This window comes from Neolamprologus multifasciatus, chromosome 1, assembly GCF_963576455.1.
Source record: "Neolamprologus multifasciatus chromosome 1, fNeoMul1.2, whole genome shotgun sequence".
Lineage (NCBI taxonomy): Eukaryota > Metazoa > Chordata > Actinopteri > Cichliformes > Cichlidae > Neolamprologus > Neolamprologus multifasciatus.
Window position 1 is genome coordinate 39,866,273 of NC_140439.1, and position 23,629 is coordinate 39,889,901.

At 41.9% G+C, this 23,629-nt stretch overlaps 1 long non-coding RNA gene across 1 annotated transcript; it reads right to left on the reverse strand.

The window, feature by feature from the left end:
* Positions 1 to 8,266: 8,266 nt before the first annotated feature.
* LOC146526322 (uncharacterized) lies at positions 8,267 to 9,754 on the reverse strand. The gene is made up of 2 exons (XR_014869731.1): positions 9,386 to 9,754; positions 8,267 to 8,821 (listed from the first exon to the last, which is right to left on the reverse strand). It is a non-coding gene; the product is annotated as an uncharacterized LOC146526322 (long non-coding RNA).
* Positions 9,755 to 23,629: the final 13,875 nt, after the last annotated feature.

Genomic DNA, 23,629 nt, shown 5'->3' on the forward strand with positions numbered 1-23,629 from the left:
ATGAATACAGTAATAATTCAGATCAACAGCAGGTCAGGAAGAAGAATGAGGTTTGAAGGAAGAAGCAGTCTTGAAATCTGCAGGTATGTATTTGCTGTGGTCCCTCGTTTATTGCGTTATGTTCTAAATACAGCTTGCAAAAGTATTCGGCCCCCTTGAACTTTCCCACATTTTGTCACATTACAGCCACAAACATGAATCAATTTTATTGGAATTCCACGTGAAAGACCAACACAAAGTGGTGAACACGTGAGAAGTGGAACGAAAATCAGACATGATCCCAAACATTTTTTACAAATAAATAACTGCAAAGTGGGGTGTGCGTAATTATTCAGCCCCCTTTGGTCTGAGCGCAGTCAGTTGCCCGATGAGTGCTAATGACTAAATAGAGAGCACCTGTGTGTGATCTAATGTCAGTACAAATACAGCTGCTCTGTGACGGCCTCAGAGCATATATATATATATATATATATATATATATATATATATATATATATATATATTTATTAGGGGTGCAACGATACTCGTATCGATATTGAACCGTTCGATACAGTGCTTTCGGTTCGGTACGCATATGTATCAAACAATACAAAATTTTTAATTTATTTTATCAACTAACTTTCCTTCTGATGGTGCTGTCTGTGTTGAGCGCTCAGTGGATCTGCGCTCGACTACTCCGCCTAGGCTGCACTGTCGAGCGCAGATTCACTGAGCACAGGGCAAGCTAGCAGACAGAAGTTAAGCTCGGTGCAACATGGCAGATTGAACCTCCCCCACCCTCATTCAGATCTGGCGTTTGGAACTATTTTGGTTTTCATGTGACGTATGACCCTGAAGGTAAGCGTGTCATGGACTAAAGTAAAACAGTATGTTGGATGTGCAAAGCAATGCTCAATTGTTGGGAACTAGTGTGTTAGCGCAGTTAGCTCGTTAACGTGTTGGCCGTCCAGCCCCACGCACGGGGCGATCCGCGGTAGCTCGTTAACTGAGATTTGCCGTGTTGTGGCGTTAACATCATTTCAGATTAACGCTGACAGCACTAGTGGGAACACAACGAATATGACTGCACATTTACTCCGACATCATCCTCGTGCAAAGACAAGTGGAAGCAGACAAAAACAACAAGCAGCATGCTACAAACTTTAGCCGAGTCATTTAGACAGCCGTTAGCACATGATTCTCCTTATGGGGACCTGATATGTTTAATATTATTAGTAGTTGGTGGGCATGTGTGTTGTTGTTCCTGGGTTTTGTTTCCCTTTTCGGCACAGGTAGGCGGGGCGGTGCTTGATGGCTTTCCGGCACACCTGCGGCGCATCGGACGTCATCAGCGGGAGCAGTGTGTGACGGACGTTTGGTGTCGGAGTGCTGTCGCTTCCACAAGTGGTAACGTGTTTTTGCAAGATGAATCTGTTGGTTCCACGCTACTGAGCTGCATGTTTTAAGATCCGTCTCCTGCCTGCTTTCCCTCTGCACTAGCCTGTCTCGCCGCCTGCCTGTTTCTTTTGTGTTGGCCTCCTTGGATCTGTGACGGAGATTTACCTCGCACCAGCCTGTGAGCACTGCCCATACCTGTATTTCTGTTTCAAGTAAGCTCTCCAACTCTCCCCGTCCACCTAAGTTTAACTCTCGACTTTCGACGTTATCCCCTAACTCTGTCTGTCCCTCGTCCTCAGGTAGCTCCGGTGCGCCATCTATCCTCGGCATACCTCGGCTCCGTTTCATCCCCTCGGCTCTGTCTCCTCACACATTTACCCTGTCACTGTATATAGCCCCTTCACCGCTATCCCGAGCCCGTGTGTGTTTCTGCCACTAAATCCACCCGTTTAAATTCCCCTAACAAATATGCTGCTGAGAATATAGCTTTTATTTTGAAAGAGACATTTCTCTGTAATAAACTCTCTTTTCCAAAGATGAGGGATTTCTCCATCAGATAGACTTATTTTTTTATTACTTTGTTGTTTCAGTAACATTAAATTTAAAAACTGTACGTTTGAGTTAAAATATATATTCATAATTTAATAAATGACAAATTTAAAAAAAAAAAAAAATATATATATATATATATATATATATATAGACATACACACACAGACACACACACCTCTACACAATAATGTAAATGTGGTAAATAAGAGAACAATAAATGAAGTCGATCCATGATTCAACAGATGGTTTTCTTTATTCTTTAATGGTTCTTGATAGTTTAGATTGTACATGTTTTATTTAAAGTTTAACTTACAATTTACAAATATAAACATTTTAGTTTTGTATAAATTTAGTAGTAATTCTTGTTTTTACTCATTTCTTGTGGGATAAGCTCCAGTGGGCAGAATATTTGTATCAGTAAAATATATGAAGTAAAGTGAACAGGAATATATCTGATGCTCTTTATTTATTATTTACACAGAGAATGAGGAGCTTTGGACCCAGTGGGACTCTTCCCTGTCTTCACAAATCACTGCCTGCTGTGAAAAAATCTTTTCACTCAGTTCAGTGTCACGCCTCTATAAGACCTTTCCAGTTTATCGGATAATATAATATAATATAATATAATATAATATAATATAATATAATATAATATAATATAATAAGTTAATATCAGCAGTGTCACAAACATGCTGTCCGGTCAGTACAAATTCCATCTCCAGTTTTGTGCTCGCTGCAGGTTGTTCGGTGAATGGATGTTGATCTGATTGTGACTCTGCTAATATTTCGTGTTTAGTTATAACTCTATGCAGTCTATGGATGAAGAGCTTTTTGCAGTATTTTGGAGAATTGCCTTCATGTTGGTGTGTAATGATTTCTGCTCTCTGTCCCCACAGTGTGACGGTTCACAGGTTTGCTTACTGAAGTCTTTCCTCTTCCACATTTTGGGGGAGAGGCGATCCTGTAGGCGGATGTCAGTTCCTCCCAAACCCAGAACTATTTTCTCTCTGGTATTTTCACTGAAACCCAGAAAACCTTCCTCTGTCAGCACTGAGGACTCTTGCAGCCCTCTTCGTCCTCCATCCTCCTCCTCACTGCAGGTGTTGCTGCGCTGGAAACCTGATGATAGAAAAATGTCGTCCCAGAATTGTTCTGCTGGGGGACGGAAAAAGTATTTCATTTAAGATGTTTTTGCACCAAAAAGTGTTGCTAAAGGAGAGAAAGTGTAAAATCCAGTCGGAGTTTAAATGTTGGCGCCTGCAGGCGGTTTCATAGTGAACAGTGAAAAGAGGCTATGAAAGCTAAATTATGCAGGAAAAAATAATGAAGCAGATCTGTGTGAGCGTGAGGTTGAGGGAGCGAAATGTAAAGAGTGTCTATCATGTGGCTGTGATTGGCTCTCTCCCCGAGACATGTTTTTAAAGCCCTGACGCGTTATTAATAAAACAAACTCTAATAGAAATATCATTGGGCTTATTTTTCAATCAGGCCCAGCATCGCTGCAATCCGCAAAGCGTGACATTAATTAAAGATTGATGGCCAGGCCCTTCATCTGAGCCACGACTGATCCTGTAATTAAAATGACAAAAAAAGATTTATTTATAGAAATTTGTTCGACTTGTTTCATTTCCTTGTCAGCGGGGCCTGGGTTTCCTCCTTTAGCGGAGAGAATTAACGCGCACATCCTCCCCCCCTCGTCATCCCGGACTGATGGACGCCGTCTTAATGAGCTGAAGTTTGTGCTCGTGGGCTCGCGGCAGCCTCGAGGCCCTCGGAGCTCCTCCTTTTCAACTTTTCAAAGGATAAGAGTGAAAGTTTCAATGACCTTAGTTCAGCAGGAATTCAGAGAGAAAAGCAAATACAAACGAAACAGCTTTGCATTTTTATTTTGGTAAAGTAATTATGCAGTCTCTTGGAGTTTGACGTGCTTTCTAATGAGTTCTCCCAGGACCTCTTTTATTTGTGTGTTTGTTATTTTTAAGCTTGATTAAGTCCCCTTGTATTTAGTGCCGAGAACAATCGAATCAAGAGAGGGAAGATTAACTCACTTCACCAGCATCTTCAAGGAAGTGCAAACATTTGCCTTTTCTTTGTGCTGAAGTCGGTCCGAGGCCCGACCTCCGTACATCACTGATCTCAGATCAGCCGGATGATCCTGGATCGCCTGATCTCGGTTATACTGATCCTGTTTACTCTGAGAGACTTACATCAGCCGGTCATTGAGAAACATGAAATGCTGGAAACCGTGATCAGCTCTGATTGGATGGATTACCATACCATCTTTATTTATAAAGCACTTTAACATAAAAAGTTCACAAAGTGCTGTACATGCAAATAGCATAAGCAAAGTAAAAATAAGATAAAATAAAATACAATAAGATACAATAAAATAAATATATAAATAAATAAAATAAAACATGTTAAAACAAATTGAGTCAACCCCCCAGGCCATTATGAGACTTTAAACCAAATAAGAGAATTTTAAAAACAACCCTAAAATGTACAGGTAGCCAGTGGAGTGAAATTAAAATGGGATAATGTGCTCAGACTTTTTTGTTCCAGTTAAAAGATGAGCTGCAGCATTTTGCACAACCTGCAGACGCCTAATGGACGCATCACCAACCCCACAATACAGCGCGTTACAATAATCCAGCCTAACAAAGGCATGGATCACTGTCTCAAAAAGCTGTTTCGATAAGATGGGCTTTATTTTGGTTAATTGCCTCAAATAAAAAAAGTTATATCTTACAACAGCTCTGACCTGGTTTTTAAGTTTAAGATCTGCCTAAATTTCAACTCCCAGATTAGTGATGACTGGTTCAACATACTGTGCCAGCGAATAGTAGCGGTTTCAGAAGCGCCACCAAAAACCATCACTTCTGTTTTCTGCTCATTAAAATGTGAAAGGTTCAAAGCCATCCAGGCCCTTATTTCATGAAGGCATCTGAGCAGAGGGTCTACTGAGAAGCCATTTATCTTTATAAGTGGGAAATAAATCTGGTATCTCAGACCCCTTGGCTCTATTTTCAGGAAACATGGGATTTCTTTCCACTGCTATGCCGATGGGAGAAAAGAAGCGGGCCTAAAACTGAACCCTGTGGGACCCCACATTGAAGAGAAGCAGCAGATGATACAAGCTCACCAAGTTTCACAGAGAAAGTTTGCTCTGCCAAACAGGATCTGAACCACTGCAGTGCGGCACTGCTAACACCCACCAACTGCTCTAAGCGGGAGATTAAAATGTTATGATCCGCTGTATCAAAGACAGCAGTTAAATCCAAAAGCACGATAATAACACACCTGAGTCAGTTGCTAAAAATACACAATTAAAAACTCTTAAAAGGGCAGATTCGGTACTATGTAAAGCTTTAAAACCAGATTGGAAAACTACCAAAAATACCGTGTTCTTCTAAAAAGGACATTAATTGCTTGTAAACTACCTTTTCAAGAATATTTGAGATAAAAGACAGTTTGGAAATAGGTCTGTAATTTGCAATAATATCAAGATCAAGAGCAGGTTAGAGGAATTTTACAGAGCAAAGAAGAAAAGCCTGCACCATCAGCCGACCACAGTGCAAACATGGAAACAGACCATAATGAAACAACGCTGATGCAGCCCCACAGGTCTGAGGGAAGTTCAGTCACATCTGAAAAAGAATCAGAAACAGGCAGAAGAGTGACAAATGTGACTGTGACTAAGAACGAGTAGCTGCATGGCAAGGACACGACAGCAAGAAGCTAAATACAAAATAATAAAAATGTTTCCGACTTAGGAAACAAGACAGAACTTCCATCCACCATCCGCCCATCTGTTCATCATCCACCATCCAGTTTCAGTTCAGTTTTTTTATGCAGCCAGCGCCAAATCACAATAACAGTCACCTCCATCCATCCAGCCTCCATCCAACCATCCATCCATCCATCCATCTATCCTCCACCAGTAATGGCTTTACTCAGTGGCGCTGTCACTTGGTGTTCGCTCTCTCTGCGGTAGAGTATCACTTCCTGTTTCCTGCTCAAACACAGTGGTGTTTCTGAGTAGCTTATCTGCTTAGCAAACTTTTAGATACCTTCTTTTTTCATAGTATAATCTTCACGTGCTTCATCCGAAGCACACTTTCTGTGTACTCACCAGTGTCGTTACTTGATCAAAGTAATCAGTAACTAATTACTGATTACTTCCCGAAAAAAGTAATCCCGTTACTTTACTGATTACTTATTTTCAAATGTAATTAGTTACTTTTTAAAGACATGATTTACAACCTGAATAGGTGATAAAGTGATAGATCTTTCAGCCCAATTCTACTTTTTCTGCATAATCATCATACAAAATGTAATCAAATGGAAAAGTCTCTTTTTAAAACTAGTTTTATTAGTTTTAATCTTTTAACTTTATGCATCAAGCAAACATTTAATTATATGCAACATTCACTGACTGGAAGAAATTAGTTTAACATTTAAACCTATTTTCTGCACATTCCAGCACATAAAATAAAATATTTTTTGTGTTTACACTCAGTCTTTCAAATAGATGCAAGTAAAACACAGCAGAAAATAAATAAAGTCAAAGACTAGCGGTCCTGCTGCTCTATTTTCACCTGTAAAGCAGGAGTGGGGTAGGCGGAGGTTTACCCAGGTGCAGGTGTGCCGCGGTCAGTGGAAGGATACGGCAGTTTCTCTGTGAGTTTCACATTCCTGTGGCAGCGCACTCGGTGCTTGCTCAGGCGTTTCAGGTTTTTTTTTTTTTGCTGTAAGAAGACGTTTTCTTTCCACGCAGTGAGCAGCGGACACTAATGTTTTTGTCACTCTTTATGGAATCAAACTCAAAGTAAGGTCAGTACTTCCTTTAAACGCTGCACGCTCATACTCTCTCAGCACTCGTTATATTATCCATTGTTGATCTGCACACAGCTGTTGCCACGAATGTCGCACTCGGTTATGTCACTGTCATGAGCCACTCTCGCAAAAAAAAAAAAATTATGGTTTTAGTAATATAATAATAATAATAACAAGAACTTTATTTATAAAGCGCTTTCAATCAAAGTGCTTTACAACTAAAGAGATAAATAAAATAAAAGTGATACATAGCAACACAGGTAAAAGACACAATACAAGTTAAAAACAGGAAAAATTTTAAAAACTAAAAGCCACAGAATTAAAACATGTAAGACAGGACAGGGTGAACAAATGTGTCTTCAACTTAGTTTTAAAAACCTCCACAGAGCAATTCAATTCAATTCAATTTTATTTATATAGCGCCAAATCACAACAAAAGTCGCCTCAAGGCGCTTCATAGATACAGAGAAAAGCCCAACAATCATATGACCCCCTATGAGCAAGCACTTTGAATCACCTTGTTGTTGAATTGTGCTATACAAATAAACTTGCCTTGCCTATACAAATAAACTTGCCTTGCCTATGAGCAAGCACTTTGGCGACAGTGGGAAGGAAAAACTCCCTTTTAACAGGAAGAAACCTCCAGCAGAACCAGGCTCAGGGAGGGGCGGGGCCATCTGCTGTGATTGGTTGGGGTGAGAGAAGGAAGGAAGATAAAGACATTCTGTGGAAGAGAGACAGAGATTAATAACAGATATGATTCAATACAGAGAGGTCTGTTAACACATAGTGAGTGAGAAAGGTGACTGGAAAGGAAAAACTCAATGCATCATGGGAATCCCCGGCAGCCTACGTCTATTGCAGCATAACTAAGGGAGGATTCAGGGTCACCTGGTCCAGCCCTAACTATATGCTTTAGCAAAAAGGAAAGTTTGAAGCCTAATCTTGAAAGTAGAGATAGTGTCTGTCTCCTGAATCCAAACTGGAAGCTGGTTCCACAGAAGAGGGGCCTGAAAACTGAAGGCTCTGCCTCCCATTCTACTATTAAATACTCTAGGAACAACAAGTAGGCCTGCAGAGCGAGAGCGAAGTGCTCTAATAGGGTGATATGGTACTACAAGGTCATTAAGATAAGATGGGGCCTGATTATTTAAGACCTTGTATGTGAGGAGCAGGATTTTGAATTCTGGATTTAACAGGAAGCCAAAACAGGAGAAATCTGCTCTCTCTTTCTAGTCCCTGTCAGGACTCTTGCTGCAGCATTTTGGATTAGCTGAAGGCTTTTCAGTGAGTTTTTTGGACATCCTGATAATAATGAATTACAGTCGTCCAGCCTGGAAGTAATAAATGCATGAACTAGTTTTTCAGCGTCACTCTGAGACAGGATATTTCTAACTTTAGAGATGTTGCACAAATGGAAGAACGCAGTCTTACATATTTGTTTAATATGTGCGTTGAAGGACATGTCCTGGTCAAAAATGACTCCAAGGTTCCTCACAGTGTTACTGGAGGCCAAGGTAATGCCATCCAGAGTAAGAATCTGGTTAGATACCATATTTCTAAGCTTTTCAGGGCCGAGTACAATGACCTCAGTTTGATCTGAATTAAGAAGCAGAAAGTTAGTGGCCATCCAGGTCTTTATGTCTTTAAGACATTCCTGCAGTTTAACTCATTGGTGTGTGTTATCTGGCTTCATGGACAGATAGAGCTGGGTGTCATCTGCATAGCAGTGTAAATGTATGCTATGTCTTCTAATGATGCTGCCTAAGGGAAGCGTGTATAATGTAAACAGAATTGGTCCTAGCACTGAACCCTGTGGAACTCCATAATTAACCTCAGTGTGTGAAGAGGACTCTCCATTTACATGCACAAACTGGAGTCTATTAGATAGATATGATACAAACCACTGCAGTGCAGTACCTGTAATACCTACAGCATGTTCTAATCGCTCTAATAGGATATTATGGTCGACAGTATCGAACGCTGCACTGAGGTCTAGCAGGACAAGCACAGAGATGAGTCCACTGTCAGAGGCCATAAGAAGATCATTTGTAACCTTCATAGGGATGGGTATTGAAAACCTTCTTGTTTAGAACCGGTTCCCACTGTTTCAATTCCTTGGAATTGTTTGCCATTTTTGCAAACGATTTCCTTATCGATTCCAGTCGCCCCGAATGACTCCACGTTGCGGAGCGTCGCTTACCTGGAAGGAAACACGGCGGCTCAAACGCTCAAAAGTTTGGTTATACTTTATGAGAACGGATGACAACAAGGCAACTTGCAATACTTGAAAAGTAGATATTTCATTTAAGGGAGGAAACACTACGGATATGCAAAAGCATTTGCTACAGAAGAATATTTATTTTATTATTTTACATTTACAATTTTTTTTCCTGGGGATCCTGTGACACCCCATTGAAGAGCCGTAGGCTGTGGATCTCTTAAGATCTCACTCTTGGGTTTGTAAGGCCATGTTACTCCTAAATTTCTATCTTGTTCAAAGAGAAGATATAAAACAAAGTTCTAAGCTAGTTGACCTTAGTGTTCTCCTTTTTTAAAAAGAATCGATAAAGAATCGAAAATGGAATCGTGAAAATCTTATCAATACCCATCCCTAAACCTTCACTAAAGCTGTTTCTGTGCTGTGATGAACTCTGAAACCTGACTGAAACTCTTCAAATAAGCCATTCCTCTGCAGATGATCTGTTAGCTGTTTGACAACTACTCTTTCAAGGATGTTTGATATAAAGGAAGGTTGGAGATTGGCCTATAATTAGCTAAGACTGCTGGGTCTAGAGATGCTTTTTGAGTAAAGGTTTAACTACAGCCAGCTTGAAGGCCTGTGGTACATAGCTGATTATTAGAGATAGGTTGATCATATTTAAGATTGAAGAATTAATTAATGGCAGGACTTCTTTGAGCAGTTTTGTAGGAATGGGGTCTAAAAGACACGTTGATGGTTTGGAGGAAGTAATTATTGAAGTTAACTCAATAAATAGAAATATTACATCAATAGTTTCTCAATAGAAATATTTCTCAATAGAAATATTACATCTGTGGGATGATTATTGGTCATTTTTTCTCTAATGATAAAAAAATTATTTGTGAAGAAGTTCATGAAGTCATCACTAGTTAACGTTAAAGGGATGGTTGGCTCTAAAGGGCTCTGACTGTTTGTCAGCCTGGCTACAGAGCTGAAGAGAAACCTGGGGTTGTTCTTATTTTCTTCAATCAGTGATGAGTAGTAAGCTGTTCTGGCTTTGCGGAGGGCTTTCTTATAAAGCAACAAACTATTTTTCCAGGCTAAATGATGATCCTCTAAATTTGTGACACGCCATTTCCTCTCCAGATTACGAGTCATCTGCTTTAGGGTACGTGTTTGAGAATTATACCACGGGGTCAGGTACTTCTGATTAGAGACCTTAGTTTTCACTGGAGCTACAGTATCCAGAGTCGTACGTAGTGAGGAGGTGAAATTATTAACAAGATAATCGACCTCTGTTGGGGTAGCGTTCAGATAGCTGCTCTGCTCTGTGTTGGTACAGGGCATTGACGATGATAACAGTGGCTGGATTATATTCTTAAACTTAGTTACAGCGCTTTCAGAAAGACATCTGCTTTGATAAAGTCCACTCTCCACTGCTGCGTAATCAATTATTGTAAATGTAAATGTTATCAGGAAATGATCAGACAGGAGAGGGTTTTCAGGAAACACTGTTAAATGTTCAGTTTCTATGCCATATGTTAAAACAAGATCTAGAGTGTGATTAAAGTGGTGGGTGGGTTCTTTTACATTTTGAGAGAAACCAATTGAGTCTAATAACAGATTAAATGCCATGTTGAGGCTGTCATTTTTAGCATCTACATGGATGTTAAAATCACCCACAATAATTATTTTATCTGAGCTCAGAACTAAATTAGATATAAAGTCTGAGAAATCAGAGAGAAACTCTGTGTAAGGCCCAGGTGGACGATAGATGATAACAAGTAAGACTGGTTTCTGAGTTTCACAGCTGGGGTGGACGAGGCTAAGCATCAGGCTTTCAAATGAATTAAAAGTCTGTCTGGGTCTTTGGTTGATTAATCAAAAGTACAGAGCAGGCAGGAAGGCAGGAAGTACAAACAAGGAAACTTTAATTTTCCAAATAAAAACAGGAAACACAAAAAATATCCCAAAATATTCCCCCAGTACAATACAATATTAGTCGTGACTGATTTCTCCTTCTGCTGTGGGGTAAAGTGATTTTATTAAAAAACATTTGTTTCCTGGATGCTGAAGATGGTGAAAGGTGATGAAGCTCATTAGGACCTCCGCATGTATGTGAGCTCTTCCTGTTTCTGTGATCGCTCCATGAAGCAGCTCACTGTAAACTCTCCCCAGTACAGAATCGGAAGCAGGACCACGAGACAAAGTCAATTAATGACACATACACCACAGATTTGTAACCCCCCCTCCCCGTACCACTCGTATCTGCCCTGTTATAGTTCCACATGGCAGGCAGCCCAATTCCACAAATGCATTTCCATGAGGAGCTACTAGATACAGGATTTGGCACCGGCTTAGGAGCCAAAAGTAAGAGGATGGAGGGGAAAGAGATGTATTAAATGATTATAATGACTGATGATATTACCTATTTCTGCAAAAAATGACTTCAATAGTGTAATGGTCAAATGGCGGGTAAGGATGACAGAATTATTAAAAGAGAAAGAATTGAGTAATTCCTGCACATTTATCAGTCTGCACATCACAGCTCCACACTCGGTTAATATATATTGTAAATCTCACTGATCCCAACGAGGTCTTTTTTTTATATTTCTTTATATTTTTATCCTATTAAGTCACAGGCTTTGGAGTGCAAGTTAATTTCAGATCCAGGGTAGTGAAAAAAATGGAGATATATAGCGTACAATAATACAACACTGACCAGGTACGTGAGAGCGGATCTCGCCCGCACCATCCTTTTCCTGCTCTGACGTGATAAATACATAATGTGCTGCATGATGAATGCTCTTTATAAATTGTGGCTGAGATAAGATTCCAATTTTTCTATCACGTTAATGTGTGGAGATAAAGCTTTGCATCCAGCCTACTGGCTTGTGCTGAGGTGGAGGCTACAGGAAGTACCTGTGCTGCAGGTGCGAGGCGGTACATCTTCCTCCTGCTGCCACTCATTGAGCTGCGTGTTTATAAACTGCTGCTGCATTTAATCGATAGTTATTACTGATCACTGCCTCGCTCAGTGTGTCTGTGTGCTGTCCCGGGTTTCTTCCTGTTTATGAGAGTTTTTCTTTCCCACTCTTGTCTGATTGTTGGGTTTTCTGTGTATTATTGTAGGGTCTTTCCTTTACGGTATAAAGCGCCTTGAGGCGATGCTGCAGTGTATCGCACCATGTTTTAAACGTGTAAAAAGGATTTCCTGTTTTTGCCGTTGTTTCGTGTTGGAGCTGCGTATCTAGAGAGTTTTGTGATCATTTTGAAAGCTCGAGTGAAGCTCTTTCACATCGTTATCTTTGCTTGGACTCCAGATGTTACAGCGGTATGAAGGTAAGGTTGTCACGCCACCCGTGCACGCATTTGCACTGCTGACTGTCCTGAGCACACACGCCAAGATCACACCACCTCATTTAAAATAAAGCCTTGGTGTTTGTGTGCTTCTCCCTTTTGGGCATGAGTGGTTCTGGTGTTCTGCCTCACTTACTGTTCATCATAATGTTTGTGGACAAACAAACAACTGAAGAGTCGGGGGCTTCCTCCCTGTAAATGATTCAGTGCTGTCCTTCCTTCTCCCCAGAGGATGAGCCTGCAAAGGTGATGTGTGATTTACATCATAGTTTTCATCAATGACCCCTTTTCGATGAAAACAGGACAACAAGTGAATAAAAGCTAATAGACCAGGACAAAAACAACATGAAAATATTCTGGAGAGACGAGATCAGATCAGAACTATTTAAGTTGTGCAGAAAGGCGGGACGACTGTGGAAATGATCCAATCAGAAGTAACCTCCTAGTGCCACGAGGACAGACAGTTAGGTTCGTGTTTCTCATGAAAACGCAACAAAATGTCGACACTCGGGAGGAAAAGAAGAACCAACACATTGGAAAATAAGACGCTGTAACTGTGAGGAGCAACTTTCTCCTGCAACAACACTGCAAACCTTTACGCTTTAGATTTTCTCTGTAATAACCTCGTGATATTTAGTCAATTAAAACTGCCCAAATTATGACTCAAACTCAAACTTGCTGTCGGCACTGATGCCAAACAGAATAAGGATTTTCAGCTGTGAATCATGCAAAGCTTCTGTAGCAGAGCCTTTTAAGCTTATTTCTGTTCCAGAGTGTGAAACTCTTCACTTCCCACAGATGGACGAAATGTTTAGTTTTTATTGTCCTTTCAAATAAAATCAGATGAATGGCAGAAGACGCTCAAGACAGAGTCATGCGGGGATTTCTTTATCTCAGTCTGCGACACAGACCCTTTTACAGGTCCCAAGCAGAGGCACTTGCAGGTGTGTGCAATAAATAAAAATATCCCCATGTAACATCGCTGTGCATAGAAACACACACAGATGTGTGCAGATCTCTCACCTGAGCCCAATAACGTGATGTCGCTCAGCACCGCCATACGGCCGACTCGCTCGGTCTCCTGGAAGCGCCCTGCTCACCCGGCCGTCCTTACGTGCACCAGGGGTCTCGTTAGTCCTCGAAACTCCCTCCAGAGTGAACCAGCAGTCTGCAGTAAGATGGTTTCATTAGCCTGGGGATGGGAAGCTTTGTGTTTCTGGGGGATTTAGTATTGATTAAAGTGATGGATAAAATACTCTGATATTTTTTTCTGACTGTTTGCTTTAACACTGGATGTTCAGTATTAAGAGAACAGCGGCTGTAGACATAAAACTTTGGACACGTCTGGAAGTAAGCACGACTTTCATGGCGTCCGCGACAAACTGAGAGATACGACTGCGGTCGGGCCCTCAAAGATTCGAACCGGGTGAATTAAACGCCTTAATTGCCATTGTTGCTGAGGAACCCTTAAATTTCTAAATTATCGTCCTCCGTCGTCATTAGTCAATATTATGACACGATGAATAATTTAATTCAAGATTCTGTTTTCCTCTAAAAATCGATGATGCCTGCCACAACGTTTGAGTAATTTTTAGCTTTTATTTGTCCTCTAAAACTGTCTTTGCTAAATGATACTGACCCTTTGAATCTTTTAACAGCACAATCAATAAAGCATGTTTATGTGCCGCTTGCAAAAGCATCAGTTTGGGACTTTTGAAAAAATATGCCAGTGGCTGCAGCTTGCAAAGTGCAAAGAGCTCGCACTAAATCTTTGGAGTTAAAGTTTTACTGGAGCGTTATGGGTAAAAATGCTATGTCAGCCATCTGCCACCTCCTCTCCTGGCAGCCATATTTCCAGGTCTGTTGGAGTCCTGAGAGAGAACAGCGCATTGCCGCCCAGGGCCGACCGTCAGTATTACAGTCGTGTACGGAGAGATGCAGAAAGGTGAGCAAATAAAGAGAGGAAGCCTGCTGAGGAAACACAAAACTCTTCAAACACAGTGATGAAGGTGACAGGAAGCATGTAGACCACGTGGTTAAAGAGCCGATATTATAAACAAGTGGGCAAATTGGATTTTATCACACATACATCTATGAATGGCTATCAAATTAAACTGACTTGACTCACAGCAAAGAGCTCCTGGGTTTGAATCCCCGTTCCTGTGTGGCCTCCTCCTGCAGTCCACAGACGCGGTGGATACTGTGTTCGCCCTGCGACAGACTAGCAATATGCCCAGGTGTGCCTTGGCCCTGACTACATGCCAGCTGACAGGTCCAGCCAACCGTGACCCTAAAATGGATAAAGTGGATGAAATGAATTTGCAGCTTTCTTTGGGTGATATGTGCCACTGACTCGGGGTGACTCTGAGTCACCACGGGCTGCCTCATAGTAGGGGTGGGGAAAAAATGGATACTGTGTAGCATGGTGATATTTTGTTTGCTAATAATGTATCGATACAGGGACAGCAGAAATCGATATTTTGTTACAAAAAGGTTTTTGTGCTCTGACTTCATGTTGATCCTTTTTCTGAGCAAGAATCCTGACATTCCTTCACTGTCCAAATGTGTTTAACTTGTTTTTGGCAGCAATAAACATGACAGTTTACTTATTTTAATTTAAGACATGTTTTATTTTAATTAAGTTTAAAACTATTTTGTTTTAATTTACTTTCAAATTCTTCAGTTGCTGAAGGGGCTGCATAGTTTTCATAAACTGCATAGTTCAGAATAGCTATAATTGTACCAGATGGTTGATTCAGTTAAGTTGGACTAGACTGTAATACAAACCGTTCAGTTTGTCAACAATCAAACTGAAATGAGAGAAAGACTGAGTGTGAGACTTTGATATTAGAGAAAATGAATATTGATAAAGTTTACCTTTATGTACAGAATCTGAATATCGCAAAATATTTTTAAAAATTGCAATAATATCGTATCGTGCGTTAAGTATTGTGATAATATCGTATCGTGGGATGTATGGGGATTCCCACCTCTACCTCATAGTGGATGTGCCAGACGTCAGGCGCGCTGGTGAGTTTGGACCGAACACTCAACACTTGCTGTAACTGATGTTAAATCCACATCTGGGATGGGTCTTGATTTAGAGCACTCAGATTCACATTTAGTCCACCTCTAAACCAAACCGGCCAAAATGCAGATTGTGGCCATGCACATCTGGTCACATCTGGCATTTACTGATGTTGAACTCACCACATATACAACTGACATCTAACTATGGCCAGACATCAGGTTGGTCTCGACATTCAGCCCACACTGAATGGTTCCCTAACTGAGATTGGGTCCAAACATGAAGGTTTCTATAACCAACATAAAATGTGCACTAAAACTATTCTAGACTATTTTAATGTGACAGAAAACAAAACAACAGAAACATCACAGGACTGGTTCTAATGGGAAGGCTTATGGACCACACCTGGTGTGTGTTTCACACCCCATCATCTACACGTGTGCAGCACAGTAGATCTTTACAGTTATCCCAGTTTTAACAAAGATTAATGTCACCAAGCTCAAAATGTGGGAGTCACGGCACTGAAGAGGCCCAGAAATGTTTTTTATGAAATCACAGTGAGGATGACCGTTGAACCTTTCAAAAATGTCTTCACTGGATCATTTTATCCTGATATATATTTGATATATATCAGGATATCTATCTCTACTTTTAAGATTAGGCTTCAAACTTTCCTTTTTGCTAAAGCATATAGTTAGGGCTGGACCAGGTGACCCTGAATCCTCCCTTAGTTATGCTGCAATAGACGTAGGCTGCCGGGGATTCCCATGATGCACTGGGTGTTTCTTCTTCACTCACTATGTGTTAACAGACCTCTCTGCACTGAATCATATCTGTTATTAACCTCTGTCTCTCGTCCACAGCATGTCTTTATCCTGTCTTCCTTCTCTCACCCCAACCAATCACAGCAGATGGCCCCGCCCCTCCCTGAGCCTGGTTCTGCCGGAGGTTTCTTCCTGTTAAAAGGGAGTTTTTCCTTCCCACTGTCACCAAAGTGCTGCTCATAGGGGGTCATATGATTGTTGGGTTTTTCTCTGTATCTATGAAGCGCCTTGAGGCGACTTTTGTTGTGATTTGGCGCTATATAAATAAAATTGAATTGAAGTGAAATGAATTGAATATGCATAAAAAATGTGAAAAAAAACCTCATCAGTGGACAAGCTGAAAAATGATGGTCCACACCTGTCTCTGGTGTCAACGCTGCCTTCACAAAACATAAAGTCTGCCTCTGTAATGGGTTTTTCCAGAATACCTGGCCTCCACATAAATCCACTGTAGCTACTCGGTTAACCAACCCAGTTCTAGTACTGGACATACTGCACTACTGTCCTGGAGCAGTCAAAGCACTCATTCACTATCTTCTGTGGTTTCCAGCTACCATTCACACTGTGATGGATGCATCGGAGAGCAACGTGGGGTTAGTATCTTGGCATGCAGACTGGGGGGAGCTAGGAATTGAACCACCAACCTTCCAATCAATACATGACCTGCTCTAGCTCCTGAGCTAAACAGCTTTGCTAGAAAGCATGCCAGTGATCTGGTTTCCAATAAAATTATTATTTTATATCATATATTTTATGGCTGTTGGACATACTTAACCTCTTAGCTGATATCTGACACCCTGGTTAGGGTTAATGTTCACACCCACCACTTTTTGTTTTCCATCGTTACTTACCTGATGTGTCTAAATGGAGATGTTGGAACAGAAGAACTGCCTGTACACTAACACTAACTTACTCTAGTTTCTAAACTCTGAATGTTTAGCGTGTGGTTGTCTCAGCATGCGTCCATCTGCCTTACATGTGAATGTAACATTCAGTTCAGTTTTATTTATACACCACTGAATCACAACAACAGTCGCCTCGAGGTGCTTTCAATTGTAAGGTAGACCCGACAGTAATACAATGTGTTACCAACAAAGAGAATAAAATGTGCTCATTTTCCAGCAGAAGCACAAACAGAGTGCAGATTAAAAAGTAAATTAAAATGATAAAATATCTTATTTAAGAAAAAGACATTCAAACATTACGCCTCATTGAAGGCCAAGTTTTCTTCAGACTTATTAGCAAATAACATCAAAGCAATTAATAATCATTTATTAACATGGTGCTCACACTTTCTGCACTTTCACCTCACCTGAATGTTTTCCATTAACGGTCCTGCTTCATGGAGCTAATGGCCCAAAACAAATGGCTGCTCCTGCAGAAAACAATGACCAGGTGTGCGTACATCGCTGGAAAAGTCACAGCACGCTGGGAGGAAGCAGGGAAATCTGTCACCAAGTGCCAAACATTAATAAAGCTCTTGATTTAGCATTTTCAGTCATTATTGGCATTAATGAGAATATGAATAGCAGAAGAACAGCCAGAGTTTGTGTGCTTCACCAGCCAAGGCTGAGCAGAGTGCAAATTCAGCTTGTTCCACACCGTCTTAGAAAAGACTCGTGACCATCGCCTGGAATGATGACCACTTTAGCCACTTTGATGACCACCTGTCACTCCAACTTCAACTGCACCAGGCCGCTTCCACAAACGAAGCATCGCCGTAATGAAGCCGTACGCTTAGCGTCCAGGGATCAGACCCTGCTATAGCCCCTCTGTGTGGAGTTTAGTTAACATTAACCAAGCAGAGTTTCCACCTCTGCTTGGTTAATGCTCCCTGTGTTGTTGAAGAGATCAAGAGTTTCCTGGTTAGGAAATCGATAACTGTTACGGGTACAAGAGGCCACTCAGGATTGCTCTAAACACCCATAGTGGTCTCCTTCCCGGTGAGTTTATTGCACCAGCGTGTATTTACCGCCTCCATGGATCATGGTTTTTATTTACCTTTATTTGCTGAACCTTACAGGAAGAATATGCAGGCCTGGGAAGAAGCCATGACAGACGCAGTAAAGGGAGGCTGGGCATAAACACCAGCATCCAGCAGGCTTTGAGCTCTCCGCCAGACTCATCTCGTCTCTTCCACAAGTCCCATAATAAATGGTGGCGCTGACCCTGTCAGCCTGACGAGACTGGTAGCTTAATGTGTCAGAGAGAACAGAGGGTGGAGGTATATAAATAAATATCCTACATCAGGGCCCCGCGTTCCACGAGGCCTGGCTAAATGCTAATCACGGCTGATTACTCAGGCCGTAATTCCACTGAACCAAAATGGTTTGCCAGTCAATTGTGTAAAAAATAGCCTTTTTCTCACGTGAGCTGTCACATTTAGTGATGGCAGGGCAGTGCATTACAGCGCAGATTCAAAGTGTAGATCAATGCCAAGGGTCGCTCTGTGCAGCACGTGTCGACGTCACTTTATAGCATTTATCTGTCTGTTGTTACAAAGCTGAAGACAAATACTGTGCACACCTGCTAGATGCACTTTTTGGTTGGAAATGCTTTAACTTTAGATGCACCAGTGCTTCCTGAATGTTGTGTGGAAAACAGCAATGAGGTGCATGCATGAAGGGTAATAACCAGCGAGGAACTGGAAAGGAAATACGCAGCAGGAAGTCCCAAAACCAAGAACGTCGTTTCTGAGTCGACACTGCATGAGTGCCTCTGCTCTGCACATAAAAGCATCATTAACACAAAAGATGACCCCACGACTGTTTGTGTTAGCTGGACCTCCAAATTCACCCCCAACAACGTTCAAATATTTCAAATGTGTCCAAAGCATCCTACAGCCAAGGCACGCTCACATCATCTTCATCACCTTTGCTGTCAGACGACTGAGTCTTCAGTGTTTTCATACATAAAAGTCATGTTTTATTAAACATGTCAAATATCATCAGCATTTAAACAGTGAACCTCCACAACCAATAGAAGTGCTTCCTTCTCTCAGTTATCATGTCCACTTTCAGCAGCGTCTTTCTGCGAGCTTCCACCAGAGCTCGATAGGAAGTATCTGACCTGCAGTCAAAATCTTACATTACAAGTCTCTGATCACATACTGCCCTGTTTCCCTTGTTGTTGGTTAGAAATAACACTGCACACACACACACACACACACACACACACACACACACAATCATCCATTAATTATCCAAAGGAAGTCAAAACCACCCAGTTCATCTACAACTTTACATCCTTGCCAACAACAACGCGTGGCTCTCCACAAAGTCCACCACACTCATACTCACAACCACACACACACACACACACACAGACGCACACACACAGCAGAGAATTACAGTGCTAAGCGCTCATAAATCAGCAGGCCTGCTGATCATTCCTCTTCCTGGAGACAGACAGACAGACAGAGATGGGGGTGGTGTAGTTGTTCTACAGGGGAAAGGGTGTAGGAAAGACTGAGTTGGGGGTGATCGTAAATCTCCTGTGATTTAGGGCTTGTAAGCTCGCATGTTTGGGGGACAGAGAGGAGGAATGTGTGTTTGTAGAAGCTGTGGTGAATGGGGGAGGGACAGAAACTCGAAGTGGCTTTCCAGCCGCTTTGGACCGGTGACGCAAACGTCATGCTGGACTGATCGAAGTAGTTCGCGTGTCTTAAAGCACCTGAGACGTCACATGACTCTGGTACTTTTAGCTTTTACAGATCATTTTCCTGCATCTACAGCTGAAGCTCGAGCTTCTGTGTAACATTTTGACTTTGGAGAACCGTCGGCTGGTGGTCTTTAGTCTCATCACGGTTGGAAAACGGTTCTAAATACAAAAAGTTGAATCGACATTGAACGTTCAGTTTGCTTGCTAAAAGTCACCTGTATGTACTTGTCATACTTTTTGTAAGTCAAAGTGTGCTGAAGAATTCAGTTTCTGGAGGAAATAAAGACTCATCACTGATCCAAAAATAATTTTAATACATGCTTCTCTCACTGAGATAAAACTTTTTCCGTCCAGCCCTGACCCTGTGATGACGTCAAACGTGTTTCCTGGGGATCCTTTTGTCTCTTTTCTCATTATCACCATTCGTGCCTGCTACCCATTTAGTTTAGATTTATTCCACTTTAATTTAAATGTCTGTCTTCACGATGCTGCACCTGTTGTTCTGTCTGCAGAAGCAGGCTTTACACTTGGTATGGACTTGACGTGAGATCTCACATGACTCTCATTTTAAAAACAGCCTGGTGACTCCTCTTCAGGTGTCACCAGAAAGTTCTCTGGTGGGAGTGGAGGTTCCTTCTTGTCCTCTCAGCTGATCATTGCTCAGTGTAACCACCCAATTAGTTTCTGGTTATTCTTTTAGTGTGACTCTAAATGACTGTTTTCACCAGGTTCACCTCCATGCTTATTTCTCTAAAGCAAACAGCAAAGGCTGCCTCTTCTGTCCACTGATCTCTGAGCGTGTTGGACTGAAGGAGAATTAGCCAGCTCCCGTCAGTCGACAGCGAGCCCTGCGAGCTGACAGCAGCAGCAGCCTGCTACATGACATGTATCTCTAGCTATTAGCGCAGTGCGAGGCAGTCAGCGTCAGTCAGTTCTTTGTTCCTCGCCGCGCGCTCTGATCGACGTGAAACAACAAAAAATAGATCAGATCACATGGATATTTTTTATAGTACACGTATCTCCAGGCTTTGCTATATATAATTGCTAGGCTGATTAACAAATGTTGAGTGTTTCTACCGCTGACTGTTTCTACTGCTGAGTGTTTCTACTGCTGATTCTACTGTCGAAGGTTTCTACTGTCGAAAGTTTGTACTGCTGCAGGTTTCTGCTGCTGAGTGTTTCTGCTGCTGTGTGTTTCTACTGCGGAAAGTTTCTACTGCTGATTCTACTGCCGAAGGTTTCTACTGTCGAAAGTTTATACTGCTGCAGGTTTCTGCTACTGAAGGTTTCTACTGCTGAGGGTTTTTTACTGCTGAGTATTTTTTTACTGCAGAAGGTTTCTACTGCTGAGTGTTTCTGCTGCTGAAGGTTTCTACTGCTGAGGTTTTTTTTTACTGCTGAGTATTTTTACTGCCGAAGGTTTCTACTGCTGAGTGTTTCGGCTGCTGAAGTTTTCCACCGCTGACGGTTTCTACCGCTGACTGTTTCTACCGCTGATTGTTTCTGTTGAAGGTTTCTACCGCTGAGTGTTTCTACCACAGAGTGTTTCTACTGCCAAAGGTTTCTACTGCCAAGTGTTTCTGCTGCCGACGGTTTCTACTCCTGAGTGTTTCTACCGCTGAGTGTTTCTTACTGCTGAGTACTTTTACTGCTGAAGGTTTCTACTGCTGAGTGTTTCTACTGCCGAAGGGTTCCACTGCTGAGTATTTTTACTGCCGAGCGTTTCTGCTGCCAAAGGTTTCTACTGCTGAGTGTTTCTACTGCTGAGTGTTTCTACTGCTGAAGGTTTCTACTGCTGAAGGTTTCAACCGCTGAGTGTTTCTACTGCCGAAGGGTTCTACTGCTGAGTAGTTTTACTGCCGAACATTTCTGCTGCCGAAGGTTTCTACTGCTGAGTGTTCCTACTGCTGAGTGTTTCAGGTGCTGGAGGTTTCTACTGCTGAGGGTTTTTTACTGCTGAGTATTTTTTACTGCCGAAGGTTTCTACTGCTGAAGGTTTCTACCGCTGACTGTTTCTACCGCTGACTGTTTCTACTGCTGAGTGTTTCTACTGCTGATTCTACTGTCGAAGGTTTCTACTGTCGAAAGTTTGTACTGCTGCAGGTTTCTGCTACTGAGTGTTTCTGCTGCTGAGTGTTTCTGCTGCTGTGTGTTTCTACTGCGGAAAGTTTCTACTGCTGATTCTACTGCCGAAGGTTTCTACTGTCGAAAGTTTATACTGCTGCAGGTTTCTGCTACTGAAGGTTTCTACTGCTGAGGGTTTTTTACTGCTGAGTATTTTTTTACTGCAGAAGGTTTCTACTGCTGAGTGTTTCTGCTGCTGAAGGTTTCTACTGCTGAGGTTTTTTTTTACTGCTGAGTATTTTTACTGCCGAAGGTTTCTACTGCTGAGTGTTTCGGCTGCTGAAGTTTTCTACCACTGACGGTTTCTACCGCTGACTGTTTCTACCGCTGATTGTTTCTGTTGAAGGTTTCTACCGCTGAGTGTTTCTACCACAGAGTGTTTCTACTGCCAAAGGTTTCTACTGCCAAGTGTTTCTGCTGCCGACGGTTTCTACTCCTGAGTGTTTCTACCGCTGAGTGTTTCTTACTGCTGAGTACTTTTACTGCTGAAGGTTTCTACTGCTGAGTGTTTCTACTGCCGAAGGGTTCCACTGCTGAGTATTTTTACTGCCGAGCGTTTCTGCTGCCAAAGGTTTCTACTGCTGAGTGTTTCTACTGCTGAGTGTTTCTACTGCCGAAGAGTTCTACTGCTGAGTAGTTTTACTGCCGAACATTTCTGCTGCCGAAGGTTTCTACTGCTGAGTGTTCCTACTGCTGAGTGTTTCAGGTGCTGGAGGTTTCTACTGCTGAGGGTTTTTTACTGCTGAGTATTTTTTACTACTGAAGGTTTCTACTGCTGAGGTTTTTTTACTGCTGAGTATTTTTTACTGCTGAAGGTTTCTACTGTTGTATGTTTTTTTACTGCTCAGTATTTTTACTGCCGAAGGTTTCTACTGCTGAAGGTTTTGACCGCTGAGTGTTTCTACCGCTGAGTGTTTCTGCCGTTGAGTGTTTCTGCCGCTGAGTGTTTCTACCGCTGAGTGTTTCTACTGCCGAAGGATTCTACTGCCAAGTGTTTCTGCTGCCGACGGTTTCTACTCCTGAGTGTTTCTACCGCTGAGTGTTTCTTACTGCTGAGTACTTTTACTGCTGAGTGTTTCTACTGCCAAAGGGTTCTACTGCTGAGTATTTTTACTGCCGAGCGTTTCTGCTGCCAAAGGTTTCTACTGCTGAGTGTTTCTGCTGCTGAAGGTTTTGACCGCTGAGTGTTTCTACCGCTGAGTGTTTCTACCGCTGAGTCTTTCTATTGCTGAAGGTTTCTACTGCTGAGTGTTTCTACTGCCGAAGGGTTCCACTGCTGAGTATTTTTACTGCCGAGCGTTTCTGCTGCCAAAGGTTTCTACTGCTGAGTGTTTCTACTGCTGAGTGTTTCTACTGCTGAAGGTTTCTACTGCTGAAGGTTTCGACCGCTGAGTGTTTCTACTGCCGAAGGGTTCTACTGCTGAGTAGTTTTACTGCCGAACATTTCTGCTGCCGAAGGTTTCTACTGCTGAGTGTTCCTACTGCTGAGTGTTTCAGGTGCTGGAGGTTTCTACTGCTGAGGGTTTTTTACTGCTGAGTATTTTTTACTGCTGAAGGTTTCTACTGCTGAGGGTTTTTTACTGCTGAGTATTTTTTACTGCTGAAGGTTTCTACTGCTGTATGTTTTTTTACTGCTCAGTATTTTTATTGCCGAAGGTTTCTACT